This window comes from Triturus cristatus, chromosome 11 (assembly GCF_964204655.1).
Source record: "Triturus cristatus chromosome 11, aTriCri1.1, whole genome shotgun sequence".
NCBI lineage: Eukaryota > Metazoa > Chordata > Amphibia > Caudata > Salamandridae > Triturus > Triturus cristatus.
This window is the reverse complement of record NC_140594.1, coordinates 1,177,228,146-1,177,250,464: the sequence shown is the minus strand read 5'-3', so window position 1 is coordinate 1,177,250,464 and position 22,319 is coordinate 1,177,228,146. Positions and strand designations below refer to the sequence as shown.

General features: G+C 46.0%; 1 protein-coding gene across 2 annotated transcripts in view; it reads left to right on the top strand.

Moving 5' to 3' along the window:
* LOC146788667 (lipoma-preferred partner homolog) overlaps window positions 1–22,319 on the top strand; it is a 774,512-nt gene that overhangs the window by 95,671 nt on the left and 656,522 nt on the right. Inside the window, exon 1 of one of the 2 annotated variants that reach the window (XM_085635894.1) lies at window positions 21,362–21,651. The exons of the other annotated variant lie outside the window; for it this stretch is intronic. The gene's annotated coding sequence lies outside the window, so the exon portion shown is untranslated. Of the gene's footprint in view, window positions 1–21,361; window positions 21,652–22,319 lie in introns of those variants that run through there. 2 annotated transcript variants of the gene reach the window in all.

Sequence of the window (22,319 nt, the reverse complement as noted above, 5' to 3'; positions counted from 1 at the left end):
GGTCAACAGACCAGGGATCGCGAAGGGACCTCAAGCTGAATTAGAAAATACCAGCCCACAGAACCCTCGTGGAGTGTAGGCCAGAAATCTTCAGTGAAATTACTGCTCTGGGTCAGGACTACAAGTAGCCCAAGCACAGCCTCCGGCATCGCCGAAAAGCATATGCTGCTGCAAAAGTACACGATGCACAGGGGTTCGGGTTGCACGGTCCCCACGCGAGATACGGGTCTCAGGATTGCTGAGAGAACTGATCGACCTCCGGGACGCTCGGGAACACACCTCCTGTGTTGCAGAAATCGTCTGAGTCCTCAGGAGTTAGGGAGATGCAAACCAGTCAGATGTGTTTAAGGTGCCTGCCTTGCAGGGGAGTAACTGCTTTACTCCAAGGGAGATTCTTCAGTCAACCAGCGTAGTGTAGATCGTCGAAGTACTTGATTTCTGTAGCAGAGTTTAGTCCAGGTAAAATCTAAAGTCCTGTAGTCAGAGGTTCCTACTTTACAACGTAGGAAGGGGTGGGACAAACTCTGGGGACCCACCTATGGGACGGTCAGGACAGAGGGGTGGCTACACCCATGTCCTTTGTCCAGTTTCACCCCAGAGCAGAAGCAAATGGCTCCTGCAACCGGTTGGAGCTGGACTATGCACAGGGACACAAAATGTGCCCCCGGTGCAGACTTCAAAGCACTCTGCGTGCACTCACCCAACCCCAATACACTAAATCCTGTCTGGGAGGTGGTCACTCCTCCCTGTGACAGGAAACCTATTGTCAGGCCTTCCCCTGCTCGAGCTTGGCTCAGCAGGAGGGTATACTCGTGTCTGTGGCTGGCAGCATCCATTTTGTGATGCCCAGGTCGAGAAAGCTGGTACCGGGTAGCCCGGTGTGTCACATAAGTCCCTCTAGAAGGGTGGAATCATACCTCCCACACCAGTTACTGGTGTGGAGGTATGATTCCAAGGTGTTTGACACCAAAGGCGACATGTTTCTAAGCAGCCGTTTTAAAGTTAGCATTTAATTGCAAGGTTATAATGCACTTAAATATAGATGGTTGGCTACATCACAAACAACCCCGGAAAATAGGTTCCGAAGGCTGCAGAGGGGCTCTGCTCATGCATGGGCACCCTCTCACATAACACCCAGCACCCTGCCTTCAGGATTGTTAAGGCCTGTCCTAGCGGTGACTGATAGGTTTATATGTGCGGTGATTTTAGAATAGATATAGTGAACCTATATCTAAGTAAGGGGCCTATGCACCACCTCACACGGGCTGCAGTAGCAGACCAGTGGTGTCAGTTTGAATGGTCTCTCAGGGGTGGCACAATACATGCTGCAGCACCTGGGAGGACTCTGGAGTACCTAGGCCCTGGTACATAGTATACCATATACTAGGGACTGATAAGGGTACCCTAGAATCCAATCTGGAGTGTACCTAAAGTACATGCAATCGATTTAGAGGAAAAAGCAGCTAGACTGGGGTCCTGAATAGCAGGATACTAGTCCGACTAAGTCGTAAACAGTGATACATCACTAAAAAGTGGGGGTAACCATAAGAAGCAGATCCTACTCTCCTACAGGAGTGACCCCTGTTGAAGAGGGTGTTTTGCTGTCTCATGATAGAACGCAAGAATCGCTATAACTGTGTTAGGTTTGGCTCGTCTAATTGGGACTAAAATTGTTGTGAGGTTTTCTTAGCCCAGTCAAGGCTGCAACTGCTGTGAGGTTTGCCTGGCTCAATCAGGACTGGAACTGCCACAAGGTTCGCCGGACTCTAAGCTACAGCTCCCAAGGTTCTTGCATCAGCCCACCCGGGGTTACCTCATCTCATCAGCCATACAGAACTGTAAATGTACCCGGGTCATAGCTGGACAGGGTGTCAGTCCGGGTGACCTTGTGCAATAAAGGGCGCTCCTGGCTTCGTCTGCAGCCTCTGAGTGGCTGCCGCTGCATGCTTCTTGCTGCTTTAAAGTCATATCACTGATTCGGTGCTAACTCTGCACAAGAGAACTGAATTCCTACCTGCTACATCACTGGGGGTAAGAACACAAGCAAACATGTGACCGGATTGTGCTTTTTACTCGCGAGGCACCAGTAATCTTCCCTTAGGTTCGATCCATGGTTCTGCTACACTCGGTCTGGAGTCATCCAGGGAGGTTGGATGAAATGAGACAACGGGAGATGAAGCTCCACACGGACGTGTTGTGGCCATAGTCTCTACACTGTACGCTGTGTTGATTTGTGCTGTGCTCCTGTTAGACTAAAGATACTTTTGTTTCTGAATTAACAAGCACTGGCCTGTACAACAAACTTGTGTTTGTTGGTTGATTGAGTTCTGAGCTCACCCCCACCCACCTACCTACCGCCTAAGATGCCTTTGAGTGCTTGCCCTATCTACCCTGAGAGCCAACTGCGGAAAGGGTTGTACACGGTCCATTTTGTTTTGATACTATGTTGGCAGTGTTTCCATGTCATGCGTGATGCCCACCGAGGTGCGGTTATTGTGTTATGGGTCACAGTAATGTGGTGGCTGGGGAGTGTGGGAAACAGACAGAGTTTTATGGTTTTCAGTGTATTGATAGATTTGAACAGCTCTGCAGGTCTCTTTATGGTGTTTCTCAAGATATAGTGGCTTGGCTGGTTAATGCACTGGGTTGTCCGGTCTGAATTTTGTGTATATTTGTGGTCTTGAGCTGGCATGGTTGGAGGGAAAGAAAGGTGGGGAAATCTGTTTGGATGGCCATTTTAATTATCCCATATCCAACTATATTTCTGAGATGTAAAGAAGTGGTCAGATTGTATAGATATGTGGTGCACTATATTAAAGCCCTCTGCATTGTCCAGCAATGTGTGCACATCTCTTCAGGTATACCATGCCTATTTATTTGGTGGTGATTGTGTTTTTTTCTCGCTGTATGGGGCCAGGAAGGGCAACTCTTCTAACGGATCTTATGTGAATTTAAGAGGTATGAGTTACATTTTTACTGCTGACGCCTGATTATTGTGGCAGTGTCCTGTTTGGTTTCTATTTCTTGAACGTAACTTGTAGGTATAGCAGTCCGTTTCCTTGGGAGGCCCTGTGCACAGTGGCTTTCTAGCTATAGCCGTTGGAGCTATTACAGTGCTGAGGATGTGCGTTCTCATGCATGAAGGCGGAGACTAAACCTTGCGGCTGAATTTTGGGTGAGTTATAATTTGCGTATGATTAATGTGGGTCCACCAAGGTATACACTGTTGGTATAGTCAAACTTGAAGATTACGAGTGGGAGGATCATTTGCAGTTTATGCTGGTGTGCAAGGTATGGGAAGGTGCAGCGTAGTGTTCTTGTGTAGAAGGCACTCTGTGGCGGTATGCTGGTACTTTTGATGTCTACAGGTCATGATCTGTTTCTGCGTTGAGTTTTAGATGGTTATTCATCATCCGTGTGTGTATGGCACAGAGGCAGTCATCATATCTGTGTACCTGAGGGACTTGGCTAATTAAATTCTTTGAAACCTGCCCAGATCAAATATTTTTAAATGGTGCTAACTCCACAAAGCTCAGAGTTTGCATGCTCTGCGGTTGACCATTATTTTTCCTTGTTTGATGTACTTTAGTATAACTATTAAACAAAAACCTGATACCAAAGTAAGTGTGAATAGTAGTGGTAATGCTGCATGCTCACATCAGACCTTCGAATATAAACATGGTTCTGTAAAGAAGAATGCAGGAGGCGAGTCTGATTCTCGAGTGTCCTCTGAATTTAGGCTCACCCTGGGATGTGTTCTTCAGCAGGATGTCTGTGTCTGGGCTGAATCCAAAAGAGAAAGCTCCAGGTCAAGCCTCCGGTCATCTCCTATTAGGACGTCCTTCTACTACAGAGAAGATTAAAAGGCTTAAATCCTACTTGGTATACTCAGAATCTCTTCTGGTGTAGGAATCTGGTATGTTCAGGATCTTATCTGCTATAGGAATCTGGTATGTTCAGGATCTTATCTGCTATAGGAATCTGGTATGTTCAGGATCTTATCTGCTATAGGAATCTGGTATGCTCAGAATCTCATCTGCTATAGGAATCTGGTATGTCCAGGATCTTATCTGCTATAGGAATCTGGCATGTTCAGGATCTTATCTGCTATAGGAATCTGGTATGTTCAGGATCTTATCTGCTATAGGAATCTGGTATGTTCAGGATCTTATCTGCTATAGGAATCTGGTATGCTCAGAATCTCATCTGCTATAGGAATCTGGTATGTCCAGGATCTTATCTGCTATAGGAATCTGGTATGTTCAGGATCTTATCTGCTATAGGAATCTGGTATGCTCAAGTTCTTATCTGAAAAAATAACTTGCTTCCTGCTTAGTACTTGAACGTTTGGAGAGGTCAGATAAGTTTAACTTTGAACTGTTGCTGCTGTAACCTTTCAAAATGAGGTTCTTGTGGAACACGATTTGTTACAATCTCTAGGGACGCCTGCATGTTTATATGTGATGTCAACTGTTGCCTTCACTGCATTTGTTCTGTTGCCGCCATACTGGTTTCTTTTTTTTGCCTTTTTCATTCTCTTCTCTTACATTATTTTCCGTTTATTAGTTTATTCCGCTATTCTTTCTTTGCACTTTTTATATTTTAGCTATTTGATATTGTTTCATCCTCTTACTCGTTCTTACTTGATTTTATTATTTTTGCTGTTTCCTGTACCCTCTTTCAGTTTCTTTTCTTTAGTTTTTTTGTGTTTGATTATCGTTCCAGTGGAGTAGCTAGGCCTTAGGCTGCCTGTGGCAGCCCCTGCGTTTGCCGCCAGCGGCAGCTTGATTGAATGGTTAAGAGTGGGGGGGGCGTTAGGGGGTGCCGCAGGTAAGAGCGGGGCGGCTACTGCCCCCAAAATTCTTGCCGCCTGGGGCTGTGTGCCCCTCGCTAACCCACTGTTTTTGTTTTCTCCTTTCGTCTGTCATCTTGTTTCTATACTCTTTCCCTCTCCATTTCTCTTTCTGATAGACGCTATTCTACTCTCGTATTCATGCACCTTCTTGCTTTTTCCATTTTGCAATCTTGTTATTATTTTTCTCATACATATCTTTTGTATTTAGTTTGTTCTTTCTCTTCTCACATATTATTTTGCTTGTTTCTTGTTTCAGTATTTTCTCCACCTTTCCTTATGCTATTTTGTATATGGACATATATATATATATGTGTGTGTGTATATGTGTATGTATGTGTGTGTGTGTATATATATATATATATATATATATTCTCATAAACCACAATGCTGAAGGTCGAGTATGGAAATGTCATCAGAACCTAAGATGTCACTCTAAAACCACACTCCACATGTTGCCTGTTATGTTTTTAATTTTTACATGTTTATTTTGGTGTAGGTATCTTGGAAACCTGTTTTCTTCCATTTTTTTTTATTATTTTTTTTATTATTAGTGCCTGATTACTATTAGAATACTGTATTACATACATACAGACATATATACATTAGGACATATATTAATGTAGTGAATATAAATTAAATCTCACGCTATACAACATGCACAATTTTTAATAAACTTTTCGCCCCCCTCCCCTACCCTCCCATCCCCGGGGTTGGACATGAAAATTCATATAGGTAATGTTAACAGATCTGACTCATTAAATTAAATTTATTAAGCTCTCAAGCCATATAGCCAGTGGTTCCCATATCCGTAAGCCTTTCCTTCTAGCATGCATCCCTCTATTCTCATAGATAGCTTTTTCAAAGTTCTAGTTGGATATTAATCGTGTTAACCATTGATGAAATCCTGGTGGGGATGGATCTAACCAAGCTGGCGCTAGACAAAGCCGATATATTACCATGCAGCTAAAGACCAATTGTTCTCCCGGTTTTCCACGGCTCTCCTTATCCACCCCAAGGCAGATCAGGGATGGTGAGAGATCAAAGTCCCTTCCAAGCACTTCTTTTATAAAGTGTGCGATCTCTTGTTTCAAGCTACTTAATTTATTACATGAAGCAAACATGTGACTAAGATCTGCCTGGTACAAGGAACATCTAGGACAGAAGGTCCCCTTCCCTGTCCCCCATTTCGAGATCCTTTTCGGAGTATAATATAATGAGAAGCAGGATTTATAATACTGGGCTTGTAGTCGCGCCGGGATTAACAGACTCCGTGCTAATTCGGTTCAGTGGAAAAATAAATCTTCCCAGATGTCAATTTCCCCTTCCCATTTCCTAGCACGCAATATCAAATCGTCTGGCATTAGTGAATTAAGAGAATTATATAGAAATCCAATAGTTAGATTTTTTTTCCCAAATTACCTATTAAAATATTACTTATAAATCCAGCTGGGCCACCACCTTTTTTCCTCAAAAAATCGCGTACCTGTAAGTACTTATAGAAATCTCTCCAGTCCAATACATATCTTTAAGGTTTGGAAAAGAGACTATCTCGGATAGGGAATAAAAGTCACTAAGTTTTAGTAGACCTTTATCTTGCCATTTTTAAATTATTAAACCATTAAAAATTTCTGGCAAGTTAGGATTATTATAAATTGGAGTGTAATAGTTCAAACGACCCAGTCTTAACATTTTACGAATCGACTTTGAGGTTTTAAACACAGCAATGAGTGTCTTAAAGCGGACTTTCTTGTAGTGTGAATCGTTTAGGAATCTCCAGATCCATCCCCATGCGTCTCTACCCATTATACGTTCTATTGGGGTGGGTATAGCTCCCAAACAGCTACCTGTAGGCTTGTTGTAAAAGAGAGTTAATTATAGAGAATGGTTGTTGCCCAATAATAAAGTTTTATATTTGGGAGTGCCTGTTTTCTTCCAAGTGCAGATAACAATTGCACTGATTGGAATTGGAAAGTTTGGGCTATGCTCACCTTTCTTGAATACCTTGTTAATAAAGCAATGGTGAGAGTTGGTGCATGAAGGTGATTCTGTGGATGCAGCTTTAACTGCGTTATTAGGGATTCCGTGCATTTGCCACATTATGTATCACCTAGATTCAAGATTTCAACAAAAAATGTTGTTTCTATCTCGGATGAATAAGAAATACTGCAGCAGAATGTGCGGCAGGATTGGCACTTTTCTCTTCCTAATTCAGTTGATTTTGCTGCGTAATTTGGTCCTTCGCGCGGGATAATCCTAGCAGCCCTGACCGTGTTTAAGCTCTGGGGAATGGTGTGGGTCCCGGTATTATGATTCATGTATGTTACAGGCAACTGTGCAATATTGTCAATATTTCACGGTTCCCTGTGAAATACAAGTTGTATCCCTCTGCATCTTGAGTAATGAAAGCACCGAACCATGTTACATATTTTACTCTGTATCCTGTTTGTTTGTTACTGCTTTGTGACTTGTGGGCATGAAAGTATTTTACTGTAAAAGCCATACTAAGGACAGTCTGTGTCCCCAAAAATAAACACTTTTAAGGAAGTGGATAGGTCTTTTCCCGAAGTTCATGGAATATGGTGTTCCAGGATCCCTGCCTGGCCAGTGCTGTGAGGCTGGTTCTGATTGCGCTTCTGCCCTCAGTCTCTGATGCCAGGATTGTGGGAGCTCTGAAACCAACAATCCCCATCGACCAATAAACATGTCCATCTGGTTCAGTCTTCAGTTTGTATGGAAACGCGTGTTCTCCCTCGAGTCCACCCAGTTCTCTCCCTTTGGGGAGGAGAGGCTTTTATAGGGCCTCGATGGACTGTGGTTTGTGTTGCATGCAAGACTTGTGCAGGGAAACCCCATATGGTATCTTCTTGGACATACCAAAGGAGGCTTCTCCTACACTGGCGGGGTCGTGTTTGTAAGGGGGTGTTTTTTTTTTTTTTAAGTTACCCTTCTACTTGAACCTGAAAGGATTCTTTCTGAAGTGTGTTCTTGAATTTGCAAGTGAGATTTATGTTCAGAGATCCGCCACCGCGGGCTGCTCTGCTCCCCGCGTGCTCTCCAGATCATGAGAAACACAGGGTTTCAGGCTGAACTCCTCAGCCAGCCCCTGTGGGAGCAGCTGTGCATGTGCTGGCTGTGCTCTTCCTGCAGGAGGACACCTTTCTTGAATCTTAATGTGATGGCGGCGCAGCTGCGGCTCTTTCTACATCTGATCGGAGTCCATTTTGTGCTTAATTTGCATTTATTATTTTACTTATTACATTTGCAATATTTAAAAAATATACATTAAACTTTAAATTAACACTGTTTGTTTCACTTTTGCTCGATCCTCGAGTAAATAGTTTATTAAATGATTGGACCTGTAAGCAGAACCCTTCAAATTCCATACACGGTTAGATACAGATGCTCTTATCCACCTCCAAAGGAAGCCTGAAAATAGTGTTTGTATCTTAAATTTATTTCTAGAGGTAAAGTAAGGCCCTGGCGTGTTACCTTGATGTTGTAAACAACTCGTGTCTCTTCTTTTTATAGGGGATTTTGCCTTCATATTTGGAAGGCTGCATACAAAATCCTCCTGTAGTAAATTGGGATGTCAATGTTGAGACTCAATGGCAGCGAAATGCACATACACTCTAGGTTTTTCACCACTGTGCGCTTTCCCAGTTTACTACAATTATATTACTTTTCTGTTGCAGTTTGAAAAACGAAATGTATGTTTAGCTTGATCAGAATTGTACAAAGTCCCAGGACCTCGTGATCGACTTTTTAAAGTCGATTAGCAGTTGAAAATAAGCTGCCTCGTACACAATCCTTTTTAGGTCTCGCCTAGGCAGCGCTTGCGCCGTCGCTGTAACAAATGCTGTATTCAGGATATGGGCTTTAAAGCTCCGCCCATTTTCAAGGACTGCCCCTGTTACATGTGTTACTCAGAGCTGGTAAGCAGTATTGAATCTGGAGCACTCAACACTAGTGCTCAGAATTTACAGGGCTCTGTTGTAAACGGGGCTGTAAATCTTGCTCTTAACTTGCCCCATTTGCTGTGCATTTAAAGATCCGGGTCTGTTTTGGCTGCAGCTGCCTCCTTCTCCTTCCTGCTTTTGAAATGCGTGGCCTGGCGTCAGTCCCTGCCTTCCTTTTGCTACTGCTGCCTTCGTCTCTGAGCTCAACAAGGATTTGCAATGCAATAGGTCTCGCATTTGTGAGAGTTTGGGCTATTGGTATTGTAGATGACAATGCCTTTTATTTATGTCTTTTGAAAACCTGCAAGTGGTTTTAAACACGCACTTTGTACTTGTAGTCCTTGCTTACGAGAAGCACGGCTGGCAGTAACTGCGTCTCTTTTACTGCCAGCCGTGCCTCTCGTAAGCAAGGACTAGAAGTACAAAGTGCGTGTTTACACACCGTTTGCACGTTTCCAAAACATAGAAATAAAAGGCAATGTCATTTACAATGCCAATAGCTCAAACTCTCGCAAATGCGAAACCTATTGCATTGCAAATGCTTGTTACTTTGTGGCTTCATGTACAAAATTAGTGAATGTAGTTTACAGACTTGAGAGCACAGGCCGAAGGATTGAAAATGCTCTAATTTGTTACAAAAATTAGCTAATATTCGGGGCCAAGATGCAAAGTCTTTGAAAGACCCTGAGTATCTAACATGTGATTATGTTAGTCGAAAGTTAGAGTACATATATCAGCCCGATACCTGGCTGCAGGGGCACTACAGTTAACAAGTAATACTTCCATTGCATATCCCCCTCCCCCCCCCCAAAATTCACTGACCGAGATCAACTGCTTTTCTATTGACACCTAGTTCTTGCTCTAAAGAATGTACAGGGGTGGATGACTGCCTGCCCGCTGTCCGAAACGGAACCCATTCAAGACGGATCTAAAACTGAACCCATTAAAGACTGAGTTCCTCCTCGTTTTACCGGCTCATTCCAATCCACCTGTCCAACCCTGGATTGATTCATATGAAGGTCTCATCTGCAGGTCTGCTGTCATTGATAGCACACATCTTTGGGTGTCAGTCGTACAAAAGTCTCAATCTTCATCTCATATCAACACCATGGCTAAAAGGGCACGGTTGCATTTGTGACTTTTATAGGGGGTCAGTCAGTTCATCCCAGTCCAAGGCTTCAATTCTTTGGTGTTGTCCAGAATTGACTACATCAAATCTCTTATGACAGGCCAGCTTTCGCCTCTTGAAGGTATGCATACAGCTGCTCGTTTTTTTATTTTTTATTTGAAGGTGTAGATTAGACTCTGTTGCTCCTGCTTAAATAGCTCCCCATTGAAGCTATCTCCTTTGAGACATTAAGCATTGAATAAAATTATATCCATTCAGCCACACCTCAATACGTGACTATAGGGCTGATCTTGACCGGTTGCCAATGTTCACTCTGCAGGGTGAAACTCTATTCCTAGGAAATTATGCTTTCAGAATAGTGTGGGATGGCTCAATCTTTCACAGGCAGTGCGGCTAGAACCCACATTCTCCTCCCGTCAGCCTTGCACACTATGAAATCTCTTGATTAGTTAAATAAAAAACTTGAGCTCTTACTTGTCAAAAGTGATTTTCAGCCTATCTTTAGCTAACTGCACTGTCTATTTCTCGGACGGGTATGCCCAGACGTGGGTCCTGTGCTCTCATTCCAATGGAGTCAAGCTATCCTGGCTGCTGAGGGGTGAAACCCAGAAACCAGTCCTAGGATGCTTGTTTTCAGTCCAGGAAGGACTTGGCCTGGCAGTTCAGGCTAGAGTGTTCCCATTGGGTGTAGGGTCAAGACAGATTTGCATATGGCTGGTTTCAAACTGCAATGGCATGGGGAGCAAAACAAAGATGGATTTAGGCCCAGACCGCTGTACTGGGGTGAATGTATGACATTGTTCTGTCCATCAATTGCTCTTTTTGCATTTGTCACCCCGAGTGGGACAGTTATGTCCAGACGTGGGTCCTGTGCTCTCCATGCCACTGGAGTCAAGTTATTCTGGCTAATGAGGGGTGATACCCCAAAACTAGTCCTAGTATGCTTGTTTCCAGTCCAGGGAGGACCTGGCCTGGCAGTTCAGGCTGGACTGTTCCCATTGGGTGTAGGGTCAAGACTGATTTGCATATGGCTGGATTAAAACTGGAATGGCATGGGGAGCAAAAAAACTATCGATTTAGGCCCAGATCTCTGTACTGGGATGAATGTATGACATTGTTCTGAATTCTGTCCATCAATTGTTCTGCATCTGTATTTCTCCAGCATCACTTCTCTCTTGTCACCTCCACACTTCCTTTGTTTCCCCTTTCAGTGTCTTCCCTACTCTTGTCTTTTCTCGCGCATGCGTCCTGAGGGAATGTCCGAAACACTGACTCTCCTCTCCTTTTTACTTGGATGTGTTCTGCTCCTCTACCATAGGGGCGGTAGTTCCCTGCTGATCCCTTAAAAACCTAAATTCCTAGCAGGGCGGGACTGGGAACCGAAACCAGCCCTGGCAAACTGCTTGGCTGGCCCCCAGGAGGGGCGAGGGAGGTGCGGCGAGCTGTTTGCTATGGCTGTTTTCAGCTGATTTTGTTACAGGGTGCCGATATTGAAGGCCCCCGGTAACAAAACGGCCCCCAGGGGGCCCAAGACCGGCCCCCACCCTAGCAGCCCACCGGGGAAATGCCCAGTGCGGCCAGTCCGGTCCTGATTCCCAGTACCTGCCCCTGGGGGGGGGGGGGGGGAGAGAGAGTGAGAGAGTGAGAGAGTGAGAGATATATAGATAAATATAGATATTCCTTCCCCTCTCTGATATACACGTATTTTGCATATTGTGATTGATACCCAGACCAGCTTCCTAGAAAATGTCCATACTCCTTCCCTTCTACTTTGGTTTAGGTTTTCTATATGCTTGATTTTCATTTCCTGCACAGCTGCCTTCTGCTATGGCAATTTCTTCTGTATATGATAAAGTGCTGGTAACACCCTAGGACCATGTTTGTGCTAAATTTTCTTATAAATAAAAGTAAACACATTGTAAAACTGTACAGATCTGAGGATTAAAATCCTCAGATCGCCACTGAAGCCATAAAGCACCCACTGCGCCCAGCTATAGAACAAAGAAGCCTGTATCTGTGGTGCTTTAGGGAGCAGGCAAAGTCAATGCCCTTTCGCTTCCTGTTTGCTAATTCTTCGTTCTAAACATAACGTTGTTTACTATATAACAGATCTGAATGAAACTTGCTGTGAAGTAATCAGAGGCTGTACTTTCTTTGATATGTTTCATGCAGATTAGTTGAATCTCAAAAACTCCCATTGACCTATATTTCTGTTTTGCAGGGCTAAACCAGCTCAATTGGCTACTTACATTAGAGACAGTACAAACAAGTTGCTATTTTATCAAAACTTTTATTTTTTCAAAAAAAATGATTTGTTTCATTGCCTATATCAAAAAGTTAAGACCTACATTATATTCATAGTTTATTAATTTGTCATTTTTTACATGAATTCATTTCATTAATAAAGAGTAGCAATCTTTATGAACAATTTCATCCAAGTAAGATATCTTTTATATATAACCCCTATAGATACACCACATACACATACTAGCGTCTCGCAAACACATACTCATGCCACACAGGTTATCATACCCAGCCAAGAATGCACACATAATGGTCATACGAAGGACAAAGATCTTTTAGTCTTCGTAACAGTGTTGTGGGCTGAGTGTTACACAGACAGGTTAACTCACATTTCGGTGGTATTTGTCAAATTGTGACCACCTTCTTCAGGGCCACAAATGTTACAAACTTTAAGAGAGTGGTTGGGGTATATCATCTAGGAAAAGAAGAGTCTTGTTGTTAAACCACTATGGGATGAGTCACTCAATATGGTACAGTTGTGTCAATATTATTTGGGCCTCTCTCCCCAACAGAATATGCAAGTCTTTATTCTGCACTGATATCAATGATGTCACACTGCATCTGTCTCCCTCCGAACCAGTTTGATGCTGGGGGTCGCGTAAATAGCATGGCCGTTCTTAGTTGGTGGAGCGTTTTGTCTGGTTAATTAGGATAACAAATGAAGGAAGTGACCCGAAAAGGGTCACCTGGGTCACTCACGACCACATTCTCTGCCTTCCTACAAATGAAGAGTCGGCCAGACAGTAGAGAATAAAAATCAGATTATTTATCGATCACACAGCAGCGGAGCCCAGTCTGACCAGCCTCCTGGGATGGCTGTCGAGGGACTGGACCCCGTAAGCATACAATTGCATTATGTATGTTGAGGAGTCCACAAAGACCCACCTACTATGAAAAAATATTAGCTGGTGTCGTAATATAATGGGGGTACAGAACATAAGTTTCGATTATACTGCCAGGCACAGGCTATCTATTGCCCAAGGTCGTCTGCCCATCCTCCCCACCAGACAGGTGGGAAAAGGACTCGATCTAATGAGAAAGGCATGTACTATGAGAACACTTGCAGTTACAGAAAGAAAAAACTCAACCTTGGGAAACACAACTTACCAGAGACAGTTTACTTGAAAATAACCAAGCAGCAGGTTTTTTTTTTTTAAACATATTTTATTGATCAAGAACACATAACATGCAGGTCCCTGTAACCCAGAGAGCACTGCCCAATCATTAGCACATCACAATGTCTTGACATTTTGTATATTGAGAATAATGCAGGACATTTCAAACCAACTATAGCCCCACGAAATCTGAACTGCCCCCCCCCCCAACCCCCGGAACCCACCCCCGACCGCTAACCCACCCATGGCTGGCAATGAAGATAATGCTCTCCCTCCATTCGCCTAGCGGACCCACCGTCTGCATCGCTCCACACGAGAGACCTGCCCCCACAGACCACTCACACTCACCGTTCGTCCCGCCCAACCACAGGCGGCTCCAGAAATATCCCCCTGTAATCAGCCCAGCGCTTCCAGATTTTATAATGCTTACGGGGGCACCCCCTGGCCTCAAACACCCGGGAGCTCTAGACCCATGTTAAAGTCCAGACCCCTCTTCCATACATTAATCGAGGGGGCCGCCGGCGCCTTCCATGCCCTGGCCACATCTCTCTTCGCCAGTACCAGGCCTAATAACAACAGATGCCTCTTATAAATATTGCCCCCCACTGCATCCATCACATGTAGAAGAACCAACTTAGGCTCCGATGGAATGTACCATCCCAACACTTCCGTAAGGCACCTAAGAACCCCCCTCCAAAAGCGGGAGAGGCCCTGACAAGACCACACCGTATGAAGGAAGTCCCCCACCCCATGTCCACAGCAGAGACACTCCGGGGAGGCGATCAGGCCCGCCCGCCAAAGTCGTTGCCTAGTATAGTACACCCTGTGAAGGAATTTAAATTTGGATCAGGTGGAGGCGCATCGCCACCGCCGCCCCGCGAGGCGACGCCAGTGCCTCCGTCCAGTCCGTGTCATCCAATGGGCCCACATCCTCCACCCACCGGTCTCTAAGGGTCTGCAGGGACGGGGCCCCGTGAATTACCAAGGCCTGATATATTCGGGAAATCTTGCGCTCCCGGAGGTCCCCCATGAAGACCCTGGCCTCCAGTGGGTTAAAGTCAGCTAATTCATCTACGCCCTCCAAATAGGGGGCAATAGCATGTCGGAACTGCAGATACTTGAGAAACTGAGATGGGGGCATGCCGAACTCTCCCCGCAGACACTGGAAGGACTTCAGCGTTGCACCCCGCACCACGTCCCCGAGCGTAGATATACCGATGAGGTCCCAGCCCACAAAGCTGGACAGCGCAGCCAGTCGGGGCAGACGACCATTATGCCACAGTGGGGTCTCCATCGTGAGCCTATTCCACCAGCCCATCCGCCTCAGGGCCTGCCTCCATATGTGGAAGACAACCCGAGTCGCCGGCGGGAGCGCCGCGCGCACGGGGGACGCATATAAGATCGTGTGTAGGGTATATGAATCCATCAACCGACGCTCGACCGCATATGCCGGATCACTCTATCCCCATACCACCATTCATTAAGGACGAGGAGATGGGAAGCCTGATAGCAGGAGAGTATATCCGACGGCGCCACGCCGCCACTATACACCGAGAGGAAGCATGTTCGCAGTGCCACCCGTACCCCGCCTCCCTCCCAAAGAAATTGTCCCAGGGTTGCATTAACTCGACGGAATCAGTTTGGTGGAATAACATACGGGTGATTCTGCAGCTGATACAGCAGACGGGGGAGTGCGACCATCTTGAAGATGGCCGAGCGACCATATATTGTCAGTGGCATACGCGCCCACAGCTTAACGTCGTCGCGCACCCTGTCCCATACGGGGACCATATTTCTCTCCCATGCAATAGCCGGAACATCCGACAGGAATACCCCCAGATATTTAAGCTCCCCCCACTGCCAACTGAACCGACGCGCGCCAGCCCCTCCGATGAACCTCACCCCCCAGGACCCACAGTGCCGATATCTGCGGATTCATGTGTAGACCCGAGGTCTCCCCAAAAATTTGCATAATCAGTAGCAACCGCGGCCCTGTCCGATCTATGTCTGTCAAGAAGAAAAGCACGTCGTCCGCATATAGTGCGATGCGGTCAGACAAGCCCTCTGACCACTCAAACCCGGTCACCTGTGCGTCAACCCGGACCCACGCCGCCAATGGCTCAATCGCCAGCGCGAATAAGTATGGGGACAGGGGGCAGCCCTGACGCGTACCCCGGCCTACCGGAAACTGGGCAGATATCGCCCCCGCCAACCGCACCGAAGCCGATAAGTCTGTATACAGCAGCAGAAGGTACGAAAGGAATCTCGGCCCAAGGTTCAGGCGCCGCAGCAGGGCGAAGAGGTACTGCCAACTTAGAGAATCAAAGGCCCGATCCATATCCGCCAACAAGAGAGCCGCCGATACTCCCAATCTTTGCACTACCGCAATTGCGACGTGCGCCCGTCCAATATTGTGACGCGTCGCTCTGTTGGGCATGAATCCGGCCTGATCCGGATGGATCAGGGACGTAATATGGGGCAGTAAACGATTCGCCAGGGCCTTCGCCAAGATCTTAGCCTCCACATTAAGGAGGGAAATGGGACGGTACGATGCATGCAGTTCGGGGGGGCCTACCAGGCTTGTGGAACACCACTATTTTGGCGTGCCGCCAAGCAGCAGTTTTGATTATAATAAAAAAATAGACAGTATCAGACCACAGGAGGTAGCCCATAAACCACAGTGAGACTGGGGCAGTACATGGTATCTAACAACAATGTCTCAATGTGGAATTCATTGGGAGGACAAGTTATTCAAAAATGAGCCGTATCATGAAGTATAGGAGGAATCAATCCATACAGAGAAGACACAGGGAGACCAAGAATGCCGGAAAGAGTTGTATTTTTCAACACATGATGGACATATTACGTCATATGTACATATCATATAGGTTAAAAGCACTGCGTGACACTTAGTGAAAGTGTAACCGACAAAATACTGTGCACAAGTGCTCGTGGAGTTTTGTGACGGCGCAAGTGACACATAAAGTGGTATGTACAGCGGTGAAGGGGCACAAAGAACAAATGGTACATTAAATATGTCGGAGTGGAATTCTCTGATTCTTCAAATACATCAGCTGACGATTCTAGTCCAGGAGAAGGTCCCAGTACCTCACGACTCCAAAGAAACCAACCACCAAGACCACAACCCCTACTTCCTGCTGGTTTTTTAGAGTCAAACCGAGGGAGAGGCAGGGGTCGGTCGAGAGGCAACAACCAATTTCAATACTCCGGAGAACGCCAGACCAGAAGAAAATTCTACCAGTGGTGACTGGACTAAGTATAACTGACTCTTCAATGGAACTCCCCATTTTCAACTTGTCCAAGCATAATCTCACGCCATATGAAACCAATCTCCTTAGTAAAGGACTATCGTTTGTACCTACAGACAGAAGTAATTTTTTCGAGATTCAAGAGAATTTATTACTATTCTTCAGACGAATCAGATTGAAACAATTCTTCTCGGAGAGACCGTCACGGGAACTCAACACTCGCTCCCCTTTTCAGTTACCATCCACTTTCAACCCTCCATCAGTACTAATGCCGCCTGAAGTTCTCACTTTCGAGAGAAGAATTCTGCTTGAAATGAAAAACATTCAATCACAACATGAATTTGTTCCTTACAATCTATCGTTGGAAGAGAAACAGGCCCTCCATCGCCTTAGCAAAAACAAAGAGTTAATCATCAAGCCCGCAGATAAAGGGGGAGGTATCGTCATACAAGATCAAACTAAATATGACATGGAAATACTTCGCCAACTCAACAACAGGGAACACTACCGTGCTCTTCCCTCTGACCCTCTCCCTGGCATAAGATCTAAGATTCTTACTCTAACTGATCAAGCTAAATTGGATAATATCATCTCTGATAAGGAGGCCTTGTTCAGGGACCATTTTCATTGGGGGAACACGCCTGGTAGGTGTAGCAGTGTGCGACCAATCTGGTTTAACTTTATATTCAGGCTCCCTTGAGCCGGTGGAGTCGACGGACTCATGGTTACGCACCTGCGCGCTACGAGAGGTACTAGACCTGATAACGATTTTAGCAGCTTACACAGCAACCCCACACATTTTCCTACTCCCTGCTGACGAGAGGCAACTACCTCGAAACACGTGTCCAGGGATGGCACACGCCACGCATACTTGCATTCACACTCGAGCATAGGTGTATCCGCCGACGCTGACCTTCAGGGACCATTTTCATTGGGGGAACACGCCTGGTAGGTGTAGCAGTGTGCGACCAATCTGGTTTAACTTTATATTCAGGCTCCCTTGAGCCGGTGGAGTCGACGGACTCATGGTTACGCACCTGCGCGCTACGAGAGGTACTAGACCTGATAACGATTTTAGCAGCTTACACAGCAACCCCACATATTTTCCTACTCCCTGCTGACGAGAGGCAACTACCTCGAAACACGTGTCCAGGGATGGCACACGCCACGCATACTTGCATTCACACTCGAGCATAGGTGTATCCGCCGACGCTGACCTTCAGGGACCATTTTCATTGGGGGAACACGCCTGGTAGGTGTAGCAGTGTGCGACCAATCTGGTTTAATAGTCCTTACCTGGTTTTACAAATGTTAGCCTTTCTTGGGTGATGGGCTCTGTCATTTGATATAGTGTAGCATCCGATGACGTGTACATGAACCATGACTGATAGTCGTTACCTGGTGGTTTTACAATTGTTAGCCTTTCTTAGGTGATGGGCTCTGTCATTTGATATAGTGTAGCATCTGATGACGTGCACATGAACCTTGTAGTCCTTACCTGGTGGTTTTACAAATGTTAACCTGTCTCAGGTGATGGGCTCTGTCATTTGATATAGCGTAGTATCTGATGACCTGCACATGAACCATATAGTCCTCACCTGGTTTTACAATTGTTAGCCTTTCTTAGGTGATGGGCTCTGTCAATTGAAAATGTGTAGTATCTGATGACGTGCACATGAACCGTATAGTCCTTACCTGGTGGTTTTACAAATGTTAGCCTGTCTTGGGTGATGGGCTCTGTCATTTGATATTGTGTAGTATCTGATGACGTGCACATGAACCATATAGTCCTTACCTGGTGGTTTTACAAATGTTAGCCTGTCCTAGGGGATGGACTCAGTCATATGGCCAGAGAAGGGCCGGGCGTTGCCATTAGTTTGTGTTTCTGTAGATCTTTCCCTCTGACCCCGAGACCTGGAGCAGTTCATGGGGCAGATTTATCGCTCTAGATTTCAAGCTGGGCTTCGGGGAGCTTCGGGAGATTGCTTTCCAGAAAGCGGTTGTTTTGCGCCTTCTCTGAACGGTGATGGTTTTGAGAGAATGCGTGAAATTCACACATTTTCATCTGTTTTCCATCAGTGACCTTCAAGTTCATTTTTCTTCTCTTAACATATTGAAGAGCCGCTTGTCTGGTCTAGATGCCTCCGACTTATCAATGTTTTTTTTTTATTGATTTTTTAACTTTACGAAGAATAGCCATTTTTTTGCTTAAATTATGGTGGACAGGAAACTTTGTTTACTTCTGAATGCATTATTCAAACTTCTTTTTACGGTATAAAGTATAGAGGGACTCTGATTTCACTCATTTGCCCGTTACACAGATCTGTGTGTTTTTCTGGGACCATCTTCCCTCCTCCCTCCTGTGTCACGAGCTGCAGCGGCCTCGGGTTGCCTGGCCCTGAAGCCGAGCTACTACTGCTGCCGCCTCTCCGGTACTATGCTCCAGTAAACCCCCGTCCGGTTTTGTCTTCCTCTCGTAATTTGGTAACTATGTGGGATGGTAAAATGCTTCCTTTCCCCATCATGACCATCACTATTTGAAGTTGATCAGTGGTGAGCTTTCTGATTGGTTTAAAATTCGAGATATGTTAATGCTCTATTGAGGAGGAGGAGCTGAGCTGCTCGTGTATTAAACGGGCTGGATTTGCAAAAGTGCAGGATCCTATGGCATGCTTTATTTATTTATTTATTTTATTAAAAGCTTAACAAATCTCACTGTGTTGGGATGGTAATGTCCCCTGCATGATGTACAATCGTGTCCCCTCTTCTGACTAAAAGAGGGCCCCTGTAAAATGAATAATAGGAGAAGAGAAAACAGTCCTCTAAATACATGAAGACCAACGCTTCTCCACGTGCGTTCACCTAGGTATAACTCGATAAATTACTAATTTCAGGAATCTGACATATTAAAAAATATTTTTATTACTCATGTCCCCTCCCCTGTGTTTCTGAATTACATACCTGCGATTTAGATTTTTTGCTCACGCCACTCGCGGATCCTATGTGCGCACATTGTCCTAGGCCTGGTCTTTAGACAACGATCGGTTCTGGACCTAGTCCTGAACCAGGAGGGGCGCAGAAGATGCCCCCTCATCACGACAGGACCACAGTTCCTCGCGTAGGTTTGACGCCTGGAGCGTGTCGGTGGACCGTGGTAGTGAATTCTAGTGACAGACTTTTTACCTGTGAGACACAAACGTACGCTTGCGGGCCTGCACATCTAATGCTCCGCTACTCGCGGTTAACCAGAATCCTGGATGTGATATCCCTTGCGTTGTAAGTGTGTGTGTGCTAGACGTGACAGCGTGCTGGGCATGAGTGATGCGGTCCTGCCATCTCCTGGGTGAGACGGGGGTACACCAGACGCTGTGGTGAGGAAAGGGGTGTCTGGCTTTCCTTAGGGGTGCCAGGGTCCTTCCCGATGCATTGGGTTGTAAATGACTGACTGCAGCTGGTGTTGGGTCCTTTGAAGGGGCACAGATTCTGGTCTCTTCTTGATCTCCGTGAGGAGTCCTCGTATATAGCGGGGCTCAGGCTACTCTTGCCTCGTTGTTCTTCTGTGATCGGACCACCACCTCCAGACTGCCCTGTTGGGCCGTTCATGCTCACAGACAGAAGCCATGCCTGGAAAGTGGCCTCCCCAGGATCAGAAAGGGGGACAAACCCAGACGGTTCCAAAGAAGAAACGAATCCGCCCTCTGCGAAACCGTATAAAGAGGGGAGCGCGAGACTTTGTTGTTGTGGGTTCTTCTGCTGAGGAGCAGGGACTCCGCAGACTTCTCAGGGACTGCTACACCACAGAAGTGAGGAAACCTCTCCTGGAGCGCAAACTCAAGGAGGAATTACTGGACTGTCCTGGGCGCCTTACACTGTGTGCAAAGTGAAGTGATGTGTTGACTGGCAACGCAGGGCATTTTGGGCCCCAGAACATTCCTGACTGCCTCCAGGCAGGAGTTGTCTTTTTTCTCACTTTATGGGGGTCTCTTTATCCTTTTTTGTGATTTTTATTAAAGGAACAGTAAAACCTTTTTAAAAGCTGTATGTTTCTCTACCTTACAATAAGATAAGTATCGACCATAAAAAATAAATGATAAAAAACAGTTCAAAGCCAGACTGGGGGTTTATATGAACTTTTTAAACTTTATTTCTCTTAATTGTATTAACCATAGTCTGCAATTCTACACTTGGTCGGAGATGTGCGGGTATGTGGCAAGGAGGTTGTGTTGAGGAAACAAAAAACATTAGGTGAGCACTCCCACCCTTGTTAAATAGCAGCGTTCAGAGATGGTGCGCCAGGGCAGGTGTCGCGCCCCGACCTAGAGGGGGCGCTGTCCCTGCCGCTGTGTGCTGCGCTGTAAAGTACCCTAGTGATGGAAAGCCAAGGTCGCTGAAAGGTGAGCGTTGCTGCCTGACCCCGAAGTTACGTCATATCACCGAGACATTCTTCCATCGTCACATGCCAGCACAGGCTCGCTGTTAAGTCTTCGAGAATATTGCATGTTTGTAAACACTGCATGTTTCACTCGTGTCTGGACTCCGAGTCGCAGACTGAGCCCACACATGCCACATGTGTTTGCCCATCCTGGCAGCGCGGGTGCCGCCTGCACCGGAAGCGTGCCACAGGTCACACCAGGAATGTGCGGGCAGGCATGGCTGCAGGGCTGGCTCTGATCCGCGAGGGTTAATCATTCACGCAGCACTGCCTTCCCTCTCCAGAGTGGCACATTTTTTCCAGAGTGCCAAAAGCGCGGAGCCAGGGCGCTTTTCTTGACATCCTCTTTGGACTGGTTTTCCATATTTGGAAATGTTTACCCGATGCACTGATCTATCGAAAGGGGAGGGGCGGTGACTCAGGCTTCGCTTGCAGCAGGATATGAATTCTTTTTCTGAAAAGTTAATGTCCTTCTCCCCCATGCTGGCTTTTCGAGGCTTTACCGACTCTCGAAGTCTCTTCCCTTACGTGCCGCGTAGGATCCTCGTCTGCCCGTAGGCGAAGCTCCACGCAGACCGACCAGGGCTCGCAGTGAGTATTTAACGATTGCCAGAGCCCGTGCTTTGCCTGAATGAATTGAATTAAAGATTGTGTGCACGAGGTAGGGGCAAGGCATGTTCCATCTTGTGCAGAAAGGTCGATTTCTGTGAGTAGGCCAGGCCTTTCCGCAGTGCACACCTTTTGAGTGAATGGACTGTGGCCTCGTCGCCAGGATTGTATTTGTTTGGTGCATAGCTGACAAGTTTAACACCTCCGTGCCTAATGTGCTGCTCCAGTCCATTTTCCGCCTTTGAATTCTGGGACTTGTAGTCTTGTATTCCAATTGAATAAACAAGACAAGTCCCAGAATTAATTGAAAAAAAAAACCTGGACTGGAGCAATACATCGACCTGGAAAACTTGACACGGCTGTTGGTAGAAGTGGGTACGGACTTCCATAGTGTAGCGGGATGACTCCCAGACTTTGAGTCTTGCAGGTTTGGGAGTGAAGGTCCAGCTCCTTTCTTTAGCCCCACTTGTGGTTCATGTAAAAGGTTTTCTCCTTTCAGTGGTGTGCAGCTGACTAGCATTCCGGCACAGGCCCGCTACTTTCTAATTTGCTTAAAAATGTCATCTCCTCCTTAAATTTGCAACAATTTGAATCTTGTTACCTAAAATGTACCTGTAATTGCAAAGTTGACTCTCAGTACACGCAAGATT